General features: G+C 41.8%; 1 protein-coding gene across 7 annotated transcripts in view; it reads right to left on the reverse strand.

Moving 5' to 3' along the window:
* The window catches only part of NUBPL (NUBP iron-sulfur cluster assembly factor, mitochondrial), a 184,633-nt gene that overhangs the window by 151,354 nt on the left and 8,171 nt on the right, over window positions 1-25,108 (reverse strand). Inside the window, exon 1 of one of the 7 annotated variants that reach the window (XM_084791825.1) lies at window positions 14,910-14,957. The exons of the other annotated variants lie outside the window; for them this stretch is intronic. The gene's annotated coding sequence lies outside the window, so the exon portion shown is untranslated. Of the gene's footprint in view, window positions 1-14,909; window positions 14,958-25,108 lie in introns of those variants that run through there. 7 annotated transcript variants of the gene reach the window in all.

A 25,108-nucleotide genomic window follows, 5' to 3' on the forward strand; every position in this document is an offset into this window, starting at 1 on the left:
AGGAAAGTTTTAATATGCAGACAAAAAACATAGAGAAAGCTTTTTATCTCCATGGTAACGCTCAATGCAAGAAAACACTAACCCTAAAAATAACTAACTAACTGGTGACTTCAACTAGTCTTTTTGTTGCTAGATTCTCAGCCTGGGACCCTAGAAACATAACTAAACAACCAAGCCTTCCCCAAACAGACAAAGTACTCTAGCAAACGCACTACAGAGCCCCCAGCACGCCCTTAGCTAACACAGGCCAAGAGCAGCTGCAATGCTGGCAGCAGATCCCGCAAAGAATGGAAAGGACACCACAGGACACTTGACCACTCTAGACAAAACTGCAGCCACCAAGGCTCCAAGTGCTCTGCTCCACCCTCATGCTAACTCTTCCCACAGAGCTGTGAAGGGCTGAGGGTAAGCAGAGGAGCAGGAGGAAAGTAATTGTTTCTGAGGAAAAATGAATTGGTAAGAACCAAGTTATGAAGTAAGAAGAATTAAAAGGAGAAATCTTTATTTGGGGGAGGGGGCAAGAAAAATCCAGATAAGCTAGTACTAAGGTTAGCTAATGAAAATCCAAAGGCTAGCTCACAGTGTTGCCACCTACCAATAGTTCAGAAAACAAAGACTATATTCAGCCTTATTCGTAATAGCCAGAACCTGGAAACAACCTAAATGTCTCTCAGTCAAAGAATGGATAAAGAAACTGTGGTACATTTACACTATGGAATACTACTCAGTTATTAAAAACAAGGAAATCCCAAAATTTATGGACAAATGGATGGAGCTAGAAATGATCATACTGAGTGAGTTAACCCAGAAGCAGAAAGACTCATATGGTTTATACGCACTTATAATTGGACACTAGCCCAAGAGGCACGTCCCATGAAAGTTCTCATTTATCAGGAGATTGAGATAGATGTGAGGACATCCTCTTGGGACTCTAAGTGAGAGAAGTAGGGGAGAATGGGGAAATGGAAGGATCCAGAGGGTCCTAGAAACCTACAAGAAGAACATCATGACCGGCGGATCTTGACCCAGGAGAGTCAGCTCAAACTACTGCACCAACCAAGGACAATACATGCAGTAAATAAACATTGAACCCCTACTCAGATCTAGTCAAATGACCAGACATTCTCAACAGTTGTGTGGAGAGCGGGAACTGACCCTGACATGAACTCTGGTGCCTCATATTTGACCACTTTCCTGTGGTGGGGAGGCCTGGTGGCACTCAGAGAAAGGATAAGCAGGCTACCAGGATGAGACTTGATAGATAGCCTATGACCATATAGTGGGGGAGGAGGTCCACCTCGACCATAGGCCTAGGGGAGGGGAATAGGGTGAAAGCGGGGAGGGAGGGAGGAACAGATGGATACAAGTGAGGGGAAAACAATTGAGATGTAATCTGAATAAATTAATTAAATTTTAAAAAGCAAAAAAAGAAAAGAAAAAGAAAACAAAGGCTATATTAAATGTAAATTTCAGGTAATTTCTCTAACTCAGCCAATGCAGCAACTTCCTGGAACAAGGTAAGAGAGTTAATTATTGCAGCAAGCTGTATTTTATTAAAAGAAATTTAAAGATATGCCAAAGGGTACAGAGCAGGAAGCACCATAAGAGAGTGTCTTAAAGTCACCAAAGACGTTGCTGCTTCTACTTGCAAGTTTGCAGTGTACACTGCAGAATGCTCTGCAGCGCCTAGCGTGTGGAGACCACTAGAGAAAGCCGCAGGCCGCTTCTCTCTGAAGGCCGCCTAGGACAGCCTTTCTTTCCTCTTACTTTATTTGTGCCACCCAGGGCCTCATGGAGGAGGAGGAGCAAGTGAGCAAAGTTTTCTCACAAGACTGGCTTTAAGGTGAAGCTTAATACCTCTTTTTTAAAAATTAAACAAAAAAACTTTGTCTCTTTATTATGTATTGTTTAAATCTTTCATTTCAGTAGTTGATGTTAAAATCCTTATGCAGTACACTGAATTAGTTTTGCAAAGATAGGCACAATACTAATGTTAGTGGTTTTCAATCAGCAAACATGACTGTTTTTCTTTTTATAAAACGTATGAACCTTGAAGATTTTGGTAAGCAACTTAATCACAGATTGCATCTAAATCATGAGAGGAACAAATGATTATATTGTATTCAAATATAAACATAATGATAAAGATCTATCAACTTATATTATAATTAATATTTACAAAAAGGTTATAAAACTATCACTACTTAAGCCCAGGTAAATTATAATTATGCAATTTATTTCAATTAAGTGGCTATTGCAAAATATAATATATGTTTAAATATTCTAGCAATATTTTAAGCTAAGGAAAAGTACCTTTTTAAAATATCAGCCCTGCAACTGTTGAGATGCTCAACGTTAAGAGCACTTGTTGTTCTTACAAAGTTTGATTCTCAGCACCCACATGGTGGTTCACGACCATCCATAACTCCAGTTCCAGAGAATCTAGTGCCCTCTCCTGACCTCCACAGGTACCAAGTATGTATACGGCACACACACATACATGCAGGAGAAACATAAACACATAAAATATGTGAGTCAAACTTTAAAATTAAAAACAACACCTAGTTAAAGTTGAAATAGTAAATTATCGTGTGTGTGTGTGTGTGTGTGTGTGTGTGTGTGTGTGTGTGTTTCGAGAAAGGGTTTCTCAGTGTAGCCTCAGCTGTCCTGGACGCAAGACCAGGCTGGCTTCAAACTCACAGTGATCCGCCTGGCTCTGCCTCCCGAGAGCTGGGATTACAAGCATGTGCCACCACGCCAAGCTCACAGTTAATTATCTTGACAAGTAAAAAATTGTTAATAAATGAAAATGAATGTCTCTTAGCACCATGTAAAAATAATTGGTTGTAACTCTTAGGTTATTTCATAAACAACATACTAAAAGCATCATAGAATACATTAAGAAGCAAACTAGCACTTAAATCACTTAACAGGCAGATGATTGCAGGTAGTTGCTAAATTACCAGGCCTCAATTTTCTTATTTATAAAATAAAAATTAGGAATATATTCTAAAGCTGGCTAATTGGTACAGGCATTTGTTGCCAAGTTCATTCCCAAAGTCCATACAGTGAAAGGAGAGAACTGACCCCTGTAAGCCATCATCTGACCTACACACACACACACACACATACACACACACACACACACACACACACACACACACACACACTGCAAATTAAATAACTTTTTTAAGGTAAAGAGAAAAGCTGAGCATTGTGGTGCACACTATTAATCCTAGCACTTGGGAGGCAGACAGGCAGACCTCTGTGAGTTCAAGGCCAGCCTGGTCTACAAAGCGAGTCTAGGACAGATAGGGCTCTGTAAAACAGAGAAGCCCTGTGTAAAAAAAAAAAAGGCAAAGTGAAGAAAAGACAAAGAAGCATCACATATAAACAATAAGGCATTTTCAGACACATACAAGTAGCACTGCAATATCAGGTTTTATAAAAAGTATAAAATTGTGTGATTTTTTTGAAATTAACAAATGTAGCTAAGGCTGGGCATGGTAGTGCTCGCCTTTAATCCACCACTTGGGAGTCAGAGTCAGAAGGATTTCCAGTTTAGAGGCCAGCATGGTGTCTATAGCAGGCTCCTGGCCAGCCACAACTAGAGTGAGACCTTGTCTACATTAAAAAAAAAAAAAAAGTTAACTAACAACTCTATCATTGTATCACACCATGTCCCACATACTTCCTAAACACTTTGGATATATCATTTATTTATTTTAACATTTATTTATTTTGATTTTGGGGGGTTTTCAAACTATATTTTGATCATATTCACCTGTCTTCCCAGACCCACCTCCTCCCTACCTCGCCATCCCGTTTCTTAACTAGTACCCACAGCCCGTGTGGGTCTTGTCTTCACTGGGGAGCTGTTGCCCACCAGCCTACAAAAGCAGGAGCAGAAGGTGAGACGCAGGGCTCGGGAGGCCACGGACATGATGGAGAATGACCTCCAGGAACCACTTCAAAGAGACAGTTCAACTTTATTTGGGGTGAAGGCTATATAGTCCTTCAGGAGTGGACCGGGGGCCCCCAGGATAGGTGCACATAATTGGTTGGAACTAGGCACTCCACAGATGCTTGATCTACATCAGGCAGCACACTCCTGTCTGTGCACGGGAGCACAGTACCTAATTATCCCATAGGTGCAGAGGGGAGAACTAGCAGGGAACTGTGCCAAGGGCCATAGATCAGATGTGGTGAGAGGCATCTATGTCTAAAGACACTCTGCAGATGAGGTCAGGCAGAGAAGAGAGAGTCCCCCATGTAGCTCCAAGCTCAGGATGGCTATCTGGACTGGGAGGACTGCAACCTTAGACGACAGGGTCCTCCAATACCTCCACACCAATTTAATTTGGATTATCCATACACACTTATGTATCTGGGGCCATTTACTTTTTAAGAACTCTTCCTACCCCAGAAGCTACTAGCTGTCAATAGCATCTGTTCGTGATAGGAGCTTGTGAGTCACTCTACCTCTATGCTATAATGCTCACTGGCTTGGCCCTGCGTGGGTTTTGTGCAAGCAACTACAGCTGCTATGAGCTCGTAAGTGCAGTGCTGCTGTCGTTTCCTCCAGTTCTCCCCAACCTCTAGTTCTTAACATCTTTCTGCACACCCTCTTCCATGATGGCTCCTGAACCTTGGGTTGCGGGAGATACAGAAGTCCCATTGTGGCTTCTCTGCTGAGCTTGAGATCTAAGGACTGCACCAGCCTGTGTGGGTACAGAGATATGTGAGGGCAGTTTAACAGGATATCTGTTTATCAGAATAATAGTCATATGTTCACCCCTAGGGCCTATGAGATTCTGGTTCTTGGCCAGAATTAAAGTACAAGATATGTGTTTCTTCCTATGAAATGGGCCTTAAATCAAATCAGAACGCGGTTGGTTAGTCCCCTAACAGCCACACCACTGTTCTCCTGTTGGGCGTATCTTGCCATGCTGGTCACTTTTACAGTTCACAGCTGAGTAAGACTGTTCATAACTTTTTTTTTCCTCCAGCAGCCTACACAGCTCCATCAAGTGGTATAAAAGCCACATCAGGGAGGAAGACTCCTGGTCAGTATGAAGTTGATTTCTCCATGTATTATGACCAAAGTCCACGGTGTCTTCACCAAGAGGGTTTTACCATCGAGTTCTGGTGAGCAACCAATGGCAATGGCAACTGTTCACATATAAATTTGTTTAATTCTGATAACAATTCTATGAAGTGGGTGTACAGTAAGTCTGAGGAAACCAGGCCACATACTGATTAGTAATTCCCAAGGTCAGGCAGCAGCCAGAAGGGGCAGTAAGAACCCAAACAGCATACACTCAGAGTCTGCAGGTAACCACCACAACATGCTACTTCTCTCCAGAGAAAAACTAAGTCAAAGGCCTCGCAAAAGTACAGACATGGTGTTACTGTATTTCTCCCTTCAACCAAGACTTCTTTATGCACTGGAGAGAAATAAGCACTCACTGTCAGCAAGTGGTTATTTTCCACACAAAACTACCATCCCACATAACATCCCAACTACTAACTCGCAAAATATACAACATAGACTTTGAAAACAGCAACATGATCCTTAAAGTGCACATACTACTTTTATCTGAATTGATATTGTCCATTTTAAGAGCAAAAACCATGCCTACTTTCAAGCTTTGAGACGGATATGGAAAATAGTCTCCATTAAATAATAAGTAACATTATATATAAACTGAATTTAGAGAGTTTTATTATATTAACCAATTTTAAAGTGCATACTTAGATTACATGGAACAGATACAGTCAAAAATACAGTTAATGAAATTTTTAAGAAGCCATAATCTGAAGCAAAAGGATGTTTAGCTAAGGTAACAGGAAATAAGCTGTTGATGACAACAGATACTAAGCCACGAGAGACACATTTACAATAGGCCACTACTTATTCTCTTGTAATTGTACAAAATACAGTGTTTCTGTACTAAATCAAATGCAAAATATTCAAAAGCTCCCATTTATTGAACCACACTACTACCTCTAGATATTATTCCAGTAGTATCAACTATATGCTATCTCTGCATTTCACAGATCTCAACAGAGTACCTATTATTCTGTTATTATAATTATTTTTATTATATTATTATTATTATTTATTTCCAAGATGAGGAGCCTGAGTTCTGAGAAGTCAAGTTCCCTGCCCAAGTTCATGCAGCTAGTAAGTGAAAAGCTGGGATACAGAATTTGGGTTTATCAGAATCCAGAGGCCACTGCTTTCCTACCAATAGTACTCCAAAGAAGCTAGCTGTACCAAATCACCTGGGAGCTTGTTAGCAAAACTGATGGGCATGTCCCAGACCTAAAAATACCAATTCCCAGAGATTCTGACTTATCTAACAAGCTCCCAGGTGATACTTACACAGCCAGCATGCACTGGTCATAGAAGTAGTATTAAATCCCTCAAATTTGATTCCAGCCCTCCTCCTCCGTTTGCTATTAGGTTTGGTGATTTGAAAGTGAGGTCATAAGGTCCTAGGCATCCAGGTTTAGACTCAAGTGAGTACGTGGTTCAAGGAAGGAGAGAAGAAACCAATTCAATCTCACACTTGAAATGCATTTTGGTAAGTGACACTATGATCTGTTCATTCGTCTCTAAAACCTGAAATCGTCCTCAATAACTCTGTCCTTTCTTCTCTATGTCTTAAACAGAACTCCTTCTTGGCCATTCTGCTTCTAACGAGATATGGTCATCTGTGGTTACCTTTAGGTTCAAAGTCCCTGTCATAGTTCCTTCTCTGCCAAGGTAACTTATAAGGAAGCATTTAATTTGGGACTATGATTTCAGAGGGTTACCGGCCATGGCAATCATGCTAGGGGCGTGGCAACAGGAAGCCAGGCATGATGCTGGAGCAGGAGCTGAGCTTACCTACTGGTTCACAAACGTGAGGTGGAGGTGCTGGTGAGAGAGCAGGAGAAAGCTGAGAATGGCATAGCCCATCCCAGTAACACACCTCTTCCAGCATCCTAACCCTTTCCAAACAATGACATACGAGCCTATGTGGGCCATCTTCATTCAAACCACTACAGCCCCAGCTCCCACCCGCACCTTTTCATACAGAGTTTACTTCTTTAAAAACACTGGGTTCTGTACTTGCCTAGCCTCTCTTGCAGCTAAAAGATGGTCATAAAAATCAGTCATAGTCAGTGAAGCTAGTAAGGACCAATGAAAACTTTCCTCCATAACAACAAAACCAATCACAGGGGGACACACCTTTTCTCTTCTCCTTTGCAGCTAACTGCAACAACCTTACAAAAATGTAGGAAGCTACCCCAGAACCGTGATACACTTGAGATGGCTTCTGACTATGGTTCCCCTCCCCCATTCCCCCATTCCCCAACAATCCTCTTGTGTGTGTGTGTGTGTGTGTGTGTGTGTGTGTGTGTGTGTGTGTCTCACATACAAAGAAAATAACAAGGCTGTGACTTCCAGACTTCTGATGTGAAATAATATACCCTACTTTTTAAAATATTTTAACTCAAAAAATAAATAAATAAATAAAATATTTTAACTCAATTCTTGCTGTGCCTGTCTCAGAAATCCCAGTGCTTGTGTCTCATATGCTTTCAGCATCATTAGAAATCTTAATTTTGAAAAGCACATGTTTGCCAGGTGCGGTGGCACATGCCTTTAATCCAAGCACTTGGGAGGCAGAGGCAGGCAGATCTCTGTGAGTTCAAGGCCAGCCTGGTCTACAAAGTTGAGTCCAGGACAGCCAAGGCTACAGAGAAACCCTGTCTCGAAAAACAAACAAAAAAAAAAAAAAAAAAAAAGGAACCTGTTTCTAGCATGAGCTTTCCAATAGTAGAAAACTTTCTAAGGTACCCTACTATCACAATTCAAAATCCAACACCCTACATATATTCTGGCACCAATCTATGTTCAGATGGATTCTGCCCCAGGCCTCTGGTCCTGATACTCCCATCCTAAAGCTACAGAAGCACTGTCCATCCCAAACACCTCCTGAGCTCCTGCTATGGCTTTGCTCACATAGCTCTTCAACCTATTTTTCTGCCAGCAAAGCTGTCTAGCCTTCAAAGGACTAGAATTAATTTCGCTTTGATCTGTTATTAGCATAATCTGTATTCATAACTGCTACACTTTCCACACTCTTTCTTATATCAAATAGACATCCGCTTTCCCACATAGCTAGAAGTATTATGAAAGTCATATCCAGGCTGGCAAGGTGGTTCAGTGGGTAAAGGAATTTGCCACCAGGCCTGGTGACCTGAGTTCAATGCCCAGAATCCACATGGTAGGAGAGAACTGACGCCTACAGTTGTCTTCTGACCTCCACACATGCACCATGGTGTGCACATGCACACACACACTAAAAGAGAATAGAAAAGAAGCATGCAAACCAAACAGGAAGTCACCTCCACGGTTAAACAGTCTCCATCATGAGATAGCCTATGCCTTGTTCTGTCCGCGACCCTTCAGACGTTCTCTGTGTTGTTTAAGGGCCAACAGTAGCCACTGTATCCTAAAGACAGACAGGAGCTGGGGAGACGGAGGTGTAGTTAAAACACCTGCCACAGAAGCCCGAGGACCAGAGTGGAGAGTCCCAGAGCCCACAGCAAAGCCTGAGGCCTTGTGTGGCCTAGAATCCTAGCACTTGAGAGGCAGAGACAGGAAATCCTGGGGTAAGCTGCCTAGCTAGACAGGCAGGAACTGCTGCGCTCTGGGTTAACTAAGAGATCCTGACTCAATAAACAAAGTTGAGAACTATTAAAGAAGACACCTAATGTCAATTTCAGGCCTGCACATACACATATATGTGGGCCCACATGTATACACACGTGTACACATACCACACAAATAAGCAAATAAGGAAACAATTAAATAGACAAACCGTAACATAAATACTTAGGTCTTGGAGAAATTGTTTTGTTGTACCTTAAACTTATTGAACATAGGCAGAAAATAAGATCTGACCATAAAGACATGAAGACTGACATTCACGGAGACAATTGAAACACTTACAAAACTCTGGAGAATATGTATGCGCCCAGTAATCTCTACTCTCATGACTTCCTGCCACGCTGACCAATATGCTTCCCTGCTACAATCCCATCTCTGTTTAGCACATTAAAACTACTGCTGGGGGCTGCAAATCAAAATGCTAAGGTACCACTTCATACCCACAAAAATAGCTATAAAGAAAAGGGGAGCCAGGCACACATCTATAGCCCCAGATACTAGGCAGGCTGAGGCAGGAGAATTGCTTGAGTCCAGGAGTTCTGGGCTGCAGTGCACTATACCAACCAAGTGTCCCCATTGAGTTCCACATCAATATGGTGATCTCCTGAGAGTGGGGCACCACCCGGTTGCCTAACAAGCTCAGGTCAGAAATGATCAAGAAAAAAAGAGGGGGGAGGGAAGGGGTACTGAAAAACAGCTCATCAGTTAAGTGCACTTCCTGCCCTTGAAGAGGACCAGGATTCAGCCCCCAGCACCTCCTGTAATTCCATTTGTACAAGATACACCCACACACACATGCTTAATAAAAAAGAAATGGGATACTAACATCTATAGTAATTTCCCTTTATCCCTGGTTTCACTTTCCATATTTTCAATTACTCATCATCAACCACACTTAGAAAATCTAGTAAATAGAAAATTCTCTAAACAAATAATTCCTAAGTTTTAAACTGCACACTATCTGAACATCATGATAAAATCACATCCCATGTGGCTTCCTCCCACCCAGACCCACCTGGGACAAGAACCATCCCTCTGCCCTCTGTGACCACGCTGTGCATCCAGCAGGCACTGGACAGCGATACGGTTATCATCAGGTCACCTGCGGCAACACCACAGGGCCTGTGCTTGGTCCCTCAGCAAAGCTGATAGTCCTTCCTTCAGGCATAAATGGGAAAGGGAAAAAATGGTCACAAACTGATTAACCTTGAAGTTGGGTGGATAGAAGAAGAACTCAAGCCAATTTTGATGCTGTAAACTCAAACTACGAAGGTTATGTCACAGTGTATAAAAAGTCATACTAACTGAAAACAGCGATTCTTGAGTTAGACTGAATGCTTGCTCCCCTCTCCCCAGCGTCATGCGGTGAAATCCTAAGGCCCAACGTGAAGACCCTAGGGGAGGGGGCTTTTGAGAAACATTTAGGCCCTAAGAATGGAGGCTCCATGGGCCGATTAGCCCCCCTATAAAAGGAATCTAGAGCATTCTCTCCACCCCCTCCTCCTCCTCCTCCTCCTCCTCTTCTTCTTCTTCTTCTTCTTCTTCTTCTCCTTCCTTTCCCCTCCCTCCCTCTCCTCCTCCCTTCTTCCCTCCTCCCTTGCTGCCCCCCCCATCTGCTACAAGGAGAAAGTAATATGCAGAACAGGAAGCAAGCCCTTAAGCAAACTACTAAATCTGCTGGCACCTTGGCCTTCGACCTTCCAGCCTTCCAAATGATAATTAATAAACGTGTGCTGCCTAAGCCACTCACGCTATGACATGTTACAATAGCCCAATCTAAAATAATTCCATTTTGTATAACATCTAAAATAGGCAAATTTGGGCTGGAGAGATGGCTCAGCCATTGAAGGCTAGGCTCACAACCAAACATAAAATAGGCAAATAGGCTTAGCTGTTAAGAGCATGGGCAGAGAAGTCAGGTTTAATTCCAATCACCCACATGATGACTTACAGTCACCATTAATCCAGAACCTTCTTCTGTCCTCCACGAGTACTGCATGCCCATGCATGCAGAATAAAAATTAAAATAGACAGATGAAGACACTATAATCAAAGCATAGAGGAGGTTGAGGCTCTTAAGAGGAATGGAAGTTCAAAACCTTCCTGCGGCTATATAGCAAGTTCAAGGCCAACCTGAGCTTCTTAGTAAGACCCTGTCGCAAAATAAAACAAACAAAAACACACTCCCCATCCCTAAATAAGGTCAAATCTATGAAAACAGAAACCCTAAATTCCAATTCTGAAATACTATCTTCCCAAAGTTTTCATTCAAACTAGGGAGAAACATGGAAGGAGCTGAGTAACATATAGATAAATAAACAGAAAAGGGGGCAGGAATTAGATCCTGGAGAGCACAGTGGCGTTCTGAGAGAAAGCAATGGCAAGTGTAACGGGATTATCCCCCCCCCACCCCCACCCCCCGGGCAGCATGTGTCTGAACGCTCGGTTAGGGTCTGTTTGTCTTGTATGCTTCCCTAACAGGAGAATGTCTCTTCTGTAACACGTACCACGACCTCAGTGAGCAGCTCAGGTGGCTTTTTTCTCCGCTGCACCGTAATTCCCATGTCACGGTCTGACAGACTCCAGCTAGTCACTAACGCAGTTAGAGGAATGCCCTCGATGGTTCAGTTTCACAAAGTGAGTCACAGAACCGCAGGCTGTGGGATGGAGTGGGCTAAGCAACGGTCACCAGGAGAAACAAGAGGGTCATCTGGCCTCTCCTGCTGCACCAGCCTGGAGTACGATGGCTTCTGTCACGGTTCCTGCAGAGCCTCTCGAGACACACTTAACAGCTGCCTCCCATCGCCCCTGTCTGATTGGTATAAAAATAAAAAGCCATCTATATTATCAGTCATTTTCATAGTACATGTGAAATGTCAGAGCCCTCGCTCAAGGGCGAGCAGCAGCAGCCTTGCAGTCTTGTCAGAAGCAGATGTTAGCTCCTCGTGAGCCATTTATAAGACTTGCTTCCAAACAGGGCTTTTATTTCCTGACTTCATTTCCTCCTTGAAAACACTGGCATTTAGTAGACTCGGATTTTCAAATTTCCCTTCCTTTGATCATAATGCCCTCTTAGCGACATGAAACCACACCCCTTGTGTCTGTCCCTAATACAGTGAATAACTGCTCTCCTGGACTGCATTTACAATGGCTTGCTACACCAAACGGGAAAAGTGGAGCAAACTTTTTAGAGACCTGAATTCACAAGGCCCGTGGAATGGAGGTTGTAAAGTCAAAATTGAGAGCTAATCAAGATGATTTTTACCACTGGGACAAAAACAAGTAATACTAAGTCCTCGGTCACAAGCCGAAGAGCTAGTGTCTCCGTGTCCTTCCTAGCATTTGCACACCCTCCACCCTGCCCCACCCACCAGGGTGGTGCAGTCTTTCTTCTGAAACGTAATCTTCTGGAATAGGAAAGACACAAGGAATCTAACTTAAAGGCCTCGCTGGTGAAGAAAAGAATAAACACACAACTTCTCCCCCAAACGCCCTGCCCTGGACAGAAGCCACCTTGAGTTCTGAGCAGCTGGTTCGCTCACTACAATACTCTGCGCATGAGCAAGGCCCTTCTATCCTAGTAGCACTGGCGTCTACTAACTTTCAAAGTGTCTCTGCCAGGATAGCATTTCTAGTCTGTGTACCATCAGGGAATAATCCCTCTAGTCAACACTCAATTCATCCTGAAACTTTAATTCCTCAAAGAAGATCTCAAAGAACAAAGCTTGCCACTGTTTTAAGCCAAAGAAAGCAAGGGAATTGAAAAAAGTAATAATAATGAAAACAACTGCCTAAAAGCCATTAGAATGGTTAAAATCAATATCATTTTTAACTCATTAATAACTTGGCTGAATCTTAGAATAGACATGTTCCTGCACCACATCCTCAGAATACAGACATAGCTAAAAGACCATTTTCTCAAATCTGTTCCTCCTTCTGAGTCGTCTTAAATGCTACCTATACTTTAATAGCACGCACATGTAAATCCACCGTGACATTCCCCACCCCACCCTCCACCCCCCCATCCTCCCCACCAACAACAACCAACAACCCCAGCCACCCCACCCCACCCCACCCCCACCAGCTCTGAACATCCTCAATACACTCAGGTGCATTTAAGAGAAGTGACTTCAATCCTCAGTCTCTCTTTCATAAGTTGTCTCTATCTTAGAAAGATCATTAGCATTCACACAGCTGCTAAAAGTAGGTCAACAATCCTAAAAAGAAACTAAATTCAACGTAAATGACATTGAAACCATCCTGCTCGTGAAATAACCCAGACACAAAAGGCAAAATGTTCTATGATTCCATTTGTGTGAGGTATACAGAGAGATCAAATTCACAGAGAAAGAAAGCAGATGGGCCAATACCAGGAGCCAGGAGGGTTACTGCTAACGCATACTGGGTTTCAGTTGGGGATATGGTAAAGACTGGGGGAAAGAAGGAGGCGATGGTTACATAGTCATATAATGTAGCTGGTGCCAGTGAACTATACGTGGAAAAGGGCAAATACATGTTATCTGTATGTTACTATGTTAAAGAAAAGAGATGTTATCAGATAGCACCCCTGCCCCCTTTTACCTCTGCCTTCGAATTCTCGGCCTACTTGCAGCAAGTCCTACGTTCAAGGTATTTGTGAAGCCTATCAACTTACCATGCCTTTATCATCGCATTCAGCCTGGACTCCTACCTTAACCATGGGCTAGTCTTCCTGTTTTCCCTAAGTCTATTCTATGCATCATGGTTGAATCCTTTAAAGAAAGGCAATAAATCATGTCAAAAACCCTGGTTAAAAGACCACTATATCATACTCGGGAGGAAACAAAATTAAAATCTCCACTATGGATTACATTGCTTTTTAGACATGCACCCACTGACCTCTCCTCCAGTTCATTCTAGTCACCTGGCATTCCTCCTGTTCCTCAAATATTCCAAGATAAGGGAAGTTTGCTCTTCTTGTATCTCAGAATCTCCATTCATTTCTCTGTTCAAAATTTGTCTTTAGAGATCAGACAGCGCACAGAAAGGAGTATCTCCGAGCACCACACTGTGTTCCTTCCCCTCATAACTCTCATAACCACTAAAGCAGTCATTCATTGCGCCTCTCCCACTAAACTGTAAGATCCTTAAGTCAGAGGACCACTGCACATGCAGATTCCAGAAAACTGCCCAGCACATGCTAAGTACCTACAATTCCTAGAATGACCGGAGGAGCATAATTGGCTTCATCTGTAGATGCGCTACATTCTATTGCTTTGATTTTCCATTTCAAGACAAGGCCTTTTTTTGAACATGGAGGAAAGCATGTTATTTGAAGAAGCAAGCTGAAACCTCAGTCATCCAAGCTTCGATCAAGGTCAGATCTCAACAATAAGCAAACCAAGACATCTCTGCTTTCATGACAGCAGTGTCAATGTTTAAAATTACCTAAGTGAAACACTTCCTCCTGCCAGCACCAGGTCTGTTCAGAAAGAATTTCTGTTCACCAGTTCCTCACTTAGGAAATGAGAGGGATGGTCAGAGTTCAGACTCCCAAAGACAATCACCATATACCCTTTCATAGTTTAGCTATAGAGAGGTCTTCTTAAAAGATGTCTTATTGAATGTCTATAAGATCTGAATATTTAGCCAGGCATGGTGGCATACACCTTTAATCCTATCACTCAGAGAGGCAGAGGCAGGTGGATCGCTGTGAGTTCGACGCCAGCCTGGTCTACAAAGTGAGTCCAGGGCAGCCGGGGCCACACAGAGAAACCCTGTCTCGAAAAACCCAAGAGAGAGAGAGAGAGAAACAGAGACAGAGACAGAGACAGAGACAGAGACAGAGACAGGCAGAGAGAGACAGAGATGAATATTTAATTGCTTAGATGCTTTTTGCTTTAATGTCTCTAACATCATTGTTTAAACTACCTTCTTTGAGCAACCACATGTTGGCTCACAACCATCTATAACAAAATCTATATACATAATAAATAAATCTATATACATAATAAATAAATATTTTTAAAAACTGCCTTTAAAAAAAAACTACCTTCTTTGGCAGTGATGTAACAAAATAGCAGCTATGCCATAATTTCTAGGGCAAATCCTCTATCTTTTGCAGATGTAAGCACAAAGCTGAACAGATAAAAATCACAAGTCAAAGGAATTATGCTCATATACAACAAAAATTTCCACTCACATTTCTTCACCCAGAGACTCCTCAGCTGCATAGAACGTTGGAAGCAGCCTATTAGAAACATGGTACAGATAGCTTACTCTTGGTTAAGGACACTGCCTTTTAATCATTCCTAAAGAAAACGCAAATTTAAAGAACAGGATCAGTCTTCTTTTTTTTTTTTTTTTTTTTTTAATTTAAGCCACCCCAAGGAATCCACAGGACAAGACTAGCATCTCCATCAGTTTCCATAGTGACTAGCAAAGAGCCCCATCACACTGCAGATAATATTCCAGTACAGATGTGAGGCCATAGTTATTCCAAGGCTTGAAGACGTCTTATGGTTTCTGTTTTGTTGACAGAGAGCAGCCTGTACCCCTGTAAGGGATCAGAGCAGCCTTCTGAGGCCACCTGAGGACTTTCCTCCCTTACCTCAACAACATTCTTTTGTTTAGGAGCCACAGGCAGTAATCCAACTTGTCATTATTGCTCTTAGCAACACCTACTGTTATGTCCCAGGTATAGGAGTCTCCTTTTCCAGCAGCAGCAGTGGAACAACGGGGCTCCCAGCTCAGCTGGAAAGGGGCTGCACTTTATGGCTCTTTGGCGCAGACCATGCCTCCTCCTCGCTAACTGGCAAGCGAAGAGAACAGCTTTCTCAAGACACTTCTTAAGAATCTAAAAGAACTATTTAAAACAACAATCCATTTTTTTTTTTTTTTGTAAAACTGGTTGATGTGGTTAATTTGGCAAAGCCTATGAGAGATCAAAGAGAATGCAAGACACGGGCAAGAGGCTCATGTGCATAATTATTTTTGTCTGATCGTGCCAACGATAAATAAAGGCTCTTTAAGACTGCTTCCCTTCATCCAAGAGCTCTGGCCCACTTCTGCATGGCAGTGCTGACCCCAGCCCTTTCACACAGTGCATCTGCCAAAAGTGAAGGAGCACATGTCCTGAGCAGAAAGAAACAGGCTGAAATAAAATCCATCATGTGAAATAGTCCATGGCCAAAATTAAAGCTTTATAATGCCACTGCCTAAAACAATACCATTCAGAATTCAGATTTATTTTCCTAGCCTTTAATCTTATCAAAGCATATACCATCATACATAAGTTTTGAGAGTTTGCTGTGTATGTTTTAACTGAAAATTAAAGGTGCTAAAACACATGAGCTTCTGTAAGGCAAAAGTGATCATCAGCAATTTATAGGCTTTGAGAAAGCCTTAGAACTCATTGAAAGCTTTGGAAATGTCCAGCAAATGTAATCTATTTTTAATCAGTCAGCAAGAGTTTACCAGGTATGTAGCGATGGGCCAGGCAGTAGTGGCAGTTCATTAAGATGCAGCCCTGACACCAGGGTCCTCTAATGACAGATGAACGTATGAAGGGACAAAGAGGAAGTGATGTGATCTGAAACCACTAAGAAGGCTTCACAGTGGAAGTAACCTCCAACAAGGGTGATGAGCAACAGCAGGACCTGGCAAAGAAGGCAAGGAAGATCCAGTCCGTGCAGAGGGGGAGGACAAGCCAAGTTCAGAGCGGAAGCTGAGTCTAACCAAGCCAGGAACCGAGCTGCACAACTTGGGCAGAGACCAGGACGCAACAAGAATACTTCTACAAGCAATGTGAGAAATCATCATTTAGTTCAAGGTGAGGGAGATGAAAGAGACCAATGTAAAAGAGAGGGGCTGTTTTGTTTTGTTTTGTTTTGGTTGAGACAGGGCCTCATGTGACCGAAGCTGGACTCAAACTTGATATGTAGATGAGAATGACCTTCAACCCCTGAGACCACTGCCTCTACCTCCCAAAATGTAGAGTTGTAGGTGTATGCCTCTGCACATGGAAAAATTTTTAAAGTTTTATCCAGATTCAGAACAGTAGAGAAATGAGGTCTTTCTCTAGTTAAAAAGGCCAACAGTTAGTGACAGGCAGGTGAGAAGGGAGTGAGACTGGCTGGGCGAGATGAGGACAATGTGAATGCTGCAAGGATTTCATGCTCCTTCTGTTAGATGTGAATTCTATGTTCCCTCCCCTTCAACCTGAGGAAGCACCTGTCAGTTTCAACTGGGCTGACTAACGGGGCTAGGTCACCAAAGGCCATAGAGCTTCCTTCCTAATGACCAGGGCACCAACATGACAAGCACTTAGTCACCAGCAAAAGGTTCAACTACACTAAGGTTGCAAAGCTCTGTGAAAGACGAGGTAATAGGTAGGAACTATGTGACTGTAACTCCTATCAACAGCCCTGGACCACTCAGCCTTCAGGCTACCGCAGACAGTACCAAGCTCGAGGATGAAGAAGTAAGCATTCGGGTCTTCCCCACTGAAGCTGCAGCACTGTAGAACAAGCAACCATTCCTGCTGCTCTGTCCAAATCCCCAGGCCATAGGAACTGTGAGAGCACTAAAACGGCTGTAGCTTTACTGAGTAAGGCTAGATACACACCATTAACTCAAACAGGCCGTGGCAAGATGTAAGCTAATTACTATAGAATACATGGACAGAAGATTTTAGAGAAGATCATGATTTGGGCTCCATTTACATTATTGAAATATGACCTCTCTATTGGAAATCAGATGATGATGATGAATAAACCACATAAAGAATTTGTTTTCTTTTGGTTTTAAATGGATGTTGACTGAAGAAACGGTATTTCTAAAACAAGGGGAACATGTGTGGGAAAAAATTTAATGTATATTTTTTTAATGAAGTAGTATGAAGGAGGAGAAACTAAAAGGGTCAGAGAAAGAAAAACCAAGAAAAAAACATAATGCTGGGAAGGCCAGGAAATAAAGATCCTTCTCAAGTGTTGGCATGCAGGAGGAGTCCAAGAGCCAAGAGAGAAAGAGAACAGATATAGTTGACAGATTGCTGGTGGGTACGGAACAGAAACCTAATAGTATAAAATGACCCAATCCAAACAAACTGAAAAGCAAATGAAAATGAAATCCAGGCTGTGCAACTGGTGGCCCAAGGGCCAAATACAGCTGAGAACTGTGAGTGGTCCACCCAACACTGTAAGTTTACTTGAAATTTGATGGTGTGTCTGTGTGTGTGTGCGTGTGTGTCTGTGTGTGTGTGTGTGTGTGTGTGTGTGTGTCTGTGTGTGTGTGTGTGCGTGTGTCTGTGTGTCTGTGTGTCTGTGTGTGTATGTGTCTGTGTGTGTGTGTCTGTGTGTGTGTGTGTGCGTGTGTGTGTCTGTGTGTGTGTGTGTGCGTGTGTGTGTGTGTGTGTGTGTGTGTGTGTGTGTGTGTGTGTCTGTGTGTCTGTGTGTATGTGTCTGTGTGTGTGTGTGTCTGTGTGTGTGTGTGTGTGTCTGTGTCTGTGTCTGTGTGTCTGTGTCTGTGTGTCTGTGTGTGTATGTGTCTGTGTGTGTGTGTGTGTGTGTGTGTGTATCTATGTGTCTGTGTGTCTATGTCTGTGTGTCTGTGTGTCTGTGTGTCTATGTCTGTATGTGGGTGTGTCTGTGTGTGTGTGTGTCTATGTCTGTGTGTCTGTGTGTGTGTGTGTGTGCAAGCATTCACTTACGTGACACATATATTCTGTGTGTATGAGTAGTCCTAAGGGAAAGAATTAGTAACGACAGGATGAGGATGACCAGCAGACAGTCATAAGTCCAAACCCCTAAAAGAGGAATTAAATGAAGCATCAAGAACAAAAGTAGAAAGATCAGGACTGACATCTCTCTCTCTCTCTCTCTCTCTCTCTCTCTCTCTCTCTCTCTCTCTCTCTCTGAGGCAGAAAGGAGAGGATGTAACGATGACTGAAGAAAGAGAGATTTAATGGTACAAACATGAGAGAGGTTATGATAAAAGGCCTCTTTTCGGTGAAGCAGGAAGCAGGGGCATGTGCTGGAAAAGAAGCGACTAGAATGGGACAGGAGACCTGTGAGCAGAAAAGACAGGAGGAACATCAGTGGTACCAAGAGAAGCAAGGACCCAGGTGAGGCGGCCTAAGTGTGGCTGCACATAAAGTTCCAGCACTTGGAGGCCAAGAAAGGAGAATCACAAAGCCAGCCTGGGCGACAAAGAGAAACTCAGTATAAAGAAAGAAAGAGGCATTGGAGGTGGGGTGGAGAGGGTAGACTTGAGACAAGTCAAGTCAAGGAGAAAGCCAACGTAAACTGCAATCTACTAAATAGTCCCTCAGGCTATAAACTGACTAAAGTGATGAAGGGCAAGATCTTTTCAGTTGTGTAAGCACCATACGGAGCCAAATCTAGGAGATTTTAGGCCCTAAAGATATGAAAATGCCGACACACTAAAGAATAAGAAAAAGTTACTCATCAGAAATGCACTATGTATGAATGCATGCATAGCTATGACAAATACCAAATATTTGCAGGAAATAAAATTATGATTAATATCTATTTTTACCCTAAAAGTATGTCAGTTTTTGTAAAGACTCTTCTAATTATAAAAATATTTTCTGAATCTCTCAGTAAATGTAAATAATTGTGAATTTCACTGAATTTATAAGTATAAAATACTTATCAAGAATTACCTTTGAATTTAAGAAGCAAAAGTAGTGATTTTTCACTTGCTCCTCCAGGATTGGGTCTCCTGACACAGCTTCCCCTCTACTTTTGAAATAACTACAGATTAAACATAAACAGTGTTACCCTTCTTCTACAATAGCTTACTGAATACATGATGCCGAAACAAAATGTTTTCATTCAGAAATCTTTGCTGTAATGAAAACATGAAATATAAGTTAAAAAACCAGAATGTAGTCCTCTTACAGTACTGACGCTAAAAAAATGATGAAAGAAACTTCCTGAACTTCAACTAAGTGGTCGCATAAGGATTTCCCACGTGAACTTGTGAGATGTACCCTTCCAGTCCACATCCACACCATCTGTACCCTGCAAATGACGGGGTGTCCGGACAAGGAGCTCATCTTAGCGTTGTGAGCACGTACCGTGTACTACACAGCATGTGAGCATTCCACATGCGCTGTCTTACTACACAACTCTGTGAGGAAGGGAGAGGCAAAAGACACTCAGTGTACGAGAGTCAGAGCCAGGAACCAGCCCAGCGCTGCCTGACAACAAAAAGCCAGACTGTGAACTAGTTAATACAGAAACTACTGCTGTGAGTGGAGTGACATAATAAGGTCAACTTTCCCAACCCCCAAAACTAAGGGATTTGTTTATTTGAAGAAGGGTCTCATGTTAACTTAGGCAGGCCTTGGAGTGGAACCTGCTAGGTGGTGAGGGTGACCTTAAATTCCTGATCCTCCTGCCTCTACTTCCTAGGATTATAGGCATGTGCCACCATACCCAGCCAAAACCTGATTCCTGAGCTAAAATTTCCAAGACCATCCTAATAGAATCAGAACTTCAAAGGCTTAGGATAATATTAGTCACGATGAAAGGACATTTGTGAAAAAGGCAGTACATGTGGAGAGAATGCGTGTAAAGCATTATGTGATCACAGGAAAAGACAAATATTTTGAGATAAACATCAATGGAAAAAATAACCAAAAAACACAAACTCTTTGAAGATAATACTGCTTTCTTTTTCATTTTTAAATCCAATTAAAAATTGGATTTAGTGAGTCATTCTAAAAATAGAATGTAAGAACTTAAAATTAAGAGTTTTGCTAAAATAGTCAAGTAAAATATACATTCACTTTTACTTTAAAATATTGTTTACAGAAAGTGTCAATCTGTTAATACTAAAAATCTGTTTGCAACTTATTATATGATAGACATTGTGCTAAGTATTTTATATGTATTACCTCATTTTGGCGGGGTTTTTTTGTTTGTTTGTTTGTTTGTTTTTTGTTTTGGGGGTGTTTGGGGGTCTTTTTGGTTTTGGTTTGTTTGTTTGTTTGTTTGCTGTAAATAAAAGCACAATTTATAGGCCCTGCCATGATGACACTGGAGTGGGAGAGCTGGCCCTGCTTTGATGGCACGGGGGCTCTGGGTGAACCTCACCCCAGCATCTACCCCGTGTGTGACCTGCTGGAACACATGAAGGGGCCAGACCTGCAGATTCAAAGACGAAGAATCTCCTCGACACACAGCAACAATGGGATGTCCAACAGCATCCCAGTGAGGATACAGTAACGATAGTGTAGGACTCCAACTAGACCCACGACTCATAGTAATGAACATCTGAGAGTGAACATATGTGGACAAAAGGCTATACTGCGCAATACACTACAGCTTCTGTGACAAGATTTTTTTTGTTTGTCTGTTTGTTTTATTTTACTGGAGGGAGGAGAGGGATTTTGGTGCATGACATGTAAATCATAGACATTCAATAAAAGCTAAAAAAAAAAAAAAGCACAATTTATGGTGACCATGCTATAGGGAACTTCCTCAGCACTTGCCTCTGTGGACATTTTGTGCTGGAGAAGCACACTCTTTAGTGAACTCTTGCCATGGCCATTATTCACCAATCAAGAGTCAGCACTTAGGAGAGAGACGCAGCCAAAACAGAAGTTCATGGTCATCCTTGGCTAGACAGCAAGTTCAAACCCAGCCTGGCATGTCCAGGGGCTAAACAACCCCTCCTGGTTGTACCCAGAGCCTTGTCCGGTGAGTCCGGATCCTGCCAACGTGGAAATTAACACTAACCATCACAGCCATTAAGTTATCACTGATGTTCTCATCCCACATCACTTCTGAAAAAAGCTGTGTATGTTCACACTACAAAATCTAACTACACACTCAATTCAAGCACACAATGATGTACTTTGTGTCACCTAAGCCAGGAGCATGATACTAGATGTGGCTAGAGGTAGCCAAGACTAGAGACAACCAACTTGGGATAGGGGAGAGTGGATGTTCATTTGGTTGGCTGGCTGGCTGACTGCTTGGTTGGCTAGCTGTTTGGCTGGCTGCCTGGATGGCTGGCTAGTTGGTTGGCTGGCTGGCTGGTTGGTTGGTTGAAATAGCATCTCAGTATGTTGCCCAGGCTGGCCTCAAATGCCTGGCTACGATAAACATCTTGCCTCAGCACTTCTAATGGCTGACACTACAGGCACAGGCCACATGAGTTTCACTGTTGTTACATTGGCTATAACAGGTGTTCTTTTTCAAGATTTATTTTTAATTATGTATATGATGTGTACCTGTGAGTACAGGTGCCATTAGAGGCCAGAGGCTTCAGGGTCCTCTGGGGTTAGAATTACAAATGATTGTGAGCCACACAAATTCAAGTCCTCTACAACAGCAGTACCAGGCCATCTCTCCAAGCCCTACAATCCAGTTCTTAGTGCTAAGAATCAAAGCATAATAGAAGCACTAGGATAAAAGTGATCGATCTAGGTGTCATCCAATTGTAGTTCTGTTCTTTTCTTCCTTGGTGACTCTGAACAGGTCACTTAATTTCTATGCACTTTTACTTTGTCTACAATGGAGATTGTAATAGTAGCTGTTAAAAATAACAATGAAGAGACTAAAGCAGCAGCAGCCAGCCCAAGAAAGGAGCTGGCACATAATTCACTTTAGAAAATGTGGTTTATAAAGAGACTTAGGGCCTAGAGACCATGACTGGACACCAATGAGGGAAGGAGAGCCTTAGACCAAGAATGGTACAAGTAAGTGTTCAGTAAGTGTTAATTATTATAAAAAAATAATAGAATGACCACATGAACACAATAATAATAATAATAATAATAATAATAATAATAATAATAATAATCAGTGTCATAGAATTTCATAACACATTGAATTTCCCTCCCTTACTTGGAGGGGAGTCATAGAACGCTTTACAGAGCTTCCCTCAGAGAAAGGCTAACTGATAAATTATCTGTGTGCACACTATAAGCCGCCCACAGATGCACATTAGGACAGTAACTGGACTTTTATAAACACTTGATTCCCCATCTACCCACACCCAGAATATAACCAGTATAGGAATATAGGTAGAAAATTGCATAGACCATTCTGTGGAAATGTAGAAGGTTACAAAGGATAGAATGCTTGAACAGCAGCAAAGGGTTTGGAGTATAAATCTGAGCATTACCAGCTATGATGATCTGGCAGGGTATACTGGAGGAATTGGAACACAGGTAGGAAGTGGGTCACACCATGGAGTGCTAGTCTATGACTCCCCAAAGGCAAAGGCTGGGTCTTGTCCATTTCTACAGCATCCAAACACAGTGTCTGAGATGGAGTAGGCACTCAGGAATTGAAGGATGAATGAATGGGCCAAAAGCAGCTGTCATTACAATGGGAACAGTAGAAACAGATACCTACTAGACAAAACTGAGACAAGGATATGAGCTGGCTGAGAAAATGCAGCCAGGACGAAGTACAGTCAATGAAGACTGTAAAGCTGATCAGCATAGCATGGTCTTCAGGACCTCTTTCCATGAGAAGCAAACACAGCTCCACTCATGAAAACACTCTGCAGGGGGAAAGTGCTTCTGTCTGAAATAAACACTGTTCCCTGGTATTCACTGCCGTGTTTGCCCTTGGATCTAGTTCATCATTTTAAGGCATTTGTCTTCCTTTTATCCTGCTGGGTTTTTTTTTTTTAATAAAGCTTTAAGATTACACAATGTTTCTACTATTACAAAACAAAATAGAGTATTTTTCATAAAATAAAATCTTACTAATAGTTTTGATTAACACTTTCTCATTCACAAAAGAAACTGTTATAAAAATAATTTCAACTGTACACCATCAAAAAATATATCTAGAGCTGAAAACATAGCTCAGTGGTAGAGCACTGGTTGCACACAATAGACCCTGGGTTCAATTCCTACCCACAAAGACAAATAAATAGATAGAGTTAAGGTGGCTATATAGATACAGATACACATAGATAGATAGATCGATAGATAGATCGATAGATCGATAGATAGATAGATAGATAGATAGATCGATAGATAGATAGATCTGTGTGTGTACATATATAAATATATTTATACTGTATAGATATAGTATTACAATATACTTTTATAAATATAATCTTGGTAGGCTTCAGTGCATTTATTTTTTTATGTTCCCAGGGAGTCTGGCAGAGACTGTTACAGGTACTCCATACATCTGCTGAAATCAAATGAATTGTCTTAGGAAACTCACACAGCTTGTCAGCAGCTTCTGATAGCTCTTGTGTTTCCTTCTCTCAGATCAGTGCTCTTTCCCAGTATGCATTAAGACTATAATGTAGGGCTGGGAAGATAGCTCAGCAGGTAAGAGCATCTAGCTGCTGTTGCAGAGGATCCAGGATCGATTCTAAGCATTCACATGGCAGTTCACAACTGTCTGTATCTCTAGTGCCAGGGGATCTAACACTGTCTATGGTATCCATGGATATTAACTATACCTATGTGATACAAAGATATAAATGTGGACAAAACACCCATATACATAAAAATAATAAATAAACAGTGCTTTAAAGACTTTTTAAAAATCATATTTTAAAAGAATAAAACCCATAATAAAAATAATTTAAAACAATAGAAGAAAAATCAAGAAATGATCTTCAATATTCATGGTCAGCAATGTATAAGGTAAAGTAAGAGAGAAAGGGCCAGAGCTTGATTTCCACTGTTTGACATATGAACACATCTGAGCAATACACACACACACACACACACACACACACACATACACACACACACAAATTGTTTAAACATATCACTAGTGTAACAGGTAGTACACACCTGTAATATAGCACTTGGAAAGCTGAGGCAGAAGGATTGTGAGTTCAAAGGCCAGCCTGGGCTACAAAACAAGTTCCAGGTCAGCCTGTGCTACATAGCAAGATCCTCTCAAATAAATAAATAAATAAATAAATAAATAAATAAATAAATAAATAAATTAGCTAGCTAGCTACCTCACTGGCTATTTCCGCAATACATCTACCTAAACATACTGATGATTTTCCTTTTCTTCCAAACTCCACTGAAATGATAAGGGGAAAAGTCATTTAAAACTAAGCTATCCCTCTGTGAGTTCAACACCAGCCTGGTTTACAAAGCAAGACCAGGACACCCAAGACTACATAGAGAGATCTTACCTCAGAAAACTAAAAAATTAATAAACAAACCAAAAAAAGAAAAGAAAACTAAACTAAACTGTCCTTTCTTTAAAACTAAAACAGAAATGGGGCTATTAGCAGATTAGATGTCTTTAAGAAAACTGCACATCTCCAGCTCCATGATTTCAGACTTCAGCCCTGAAGCAAGCAGGTGGTTAAAACAGATGGGACAGTGCTCTCCTGCAGCCAGGATTCCTGATTTTGTAAGGTCTGAGG

This window comes from Acomys minous (assembly GCF_964271855.1).
Source record: "Acomys minous genome assembly, chromosome: 8".
Lineage (NCBI taxonomy): Eukaryota > Metazoa > Chordata > Mammalia > Rodentia > Muridae > Acomys > Acomys minous.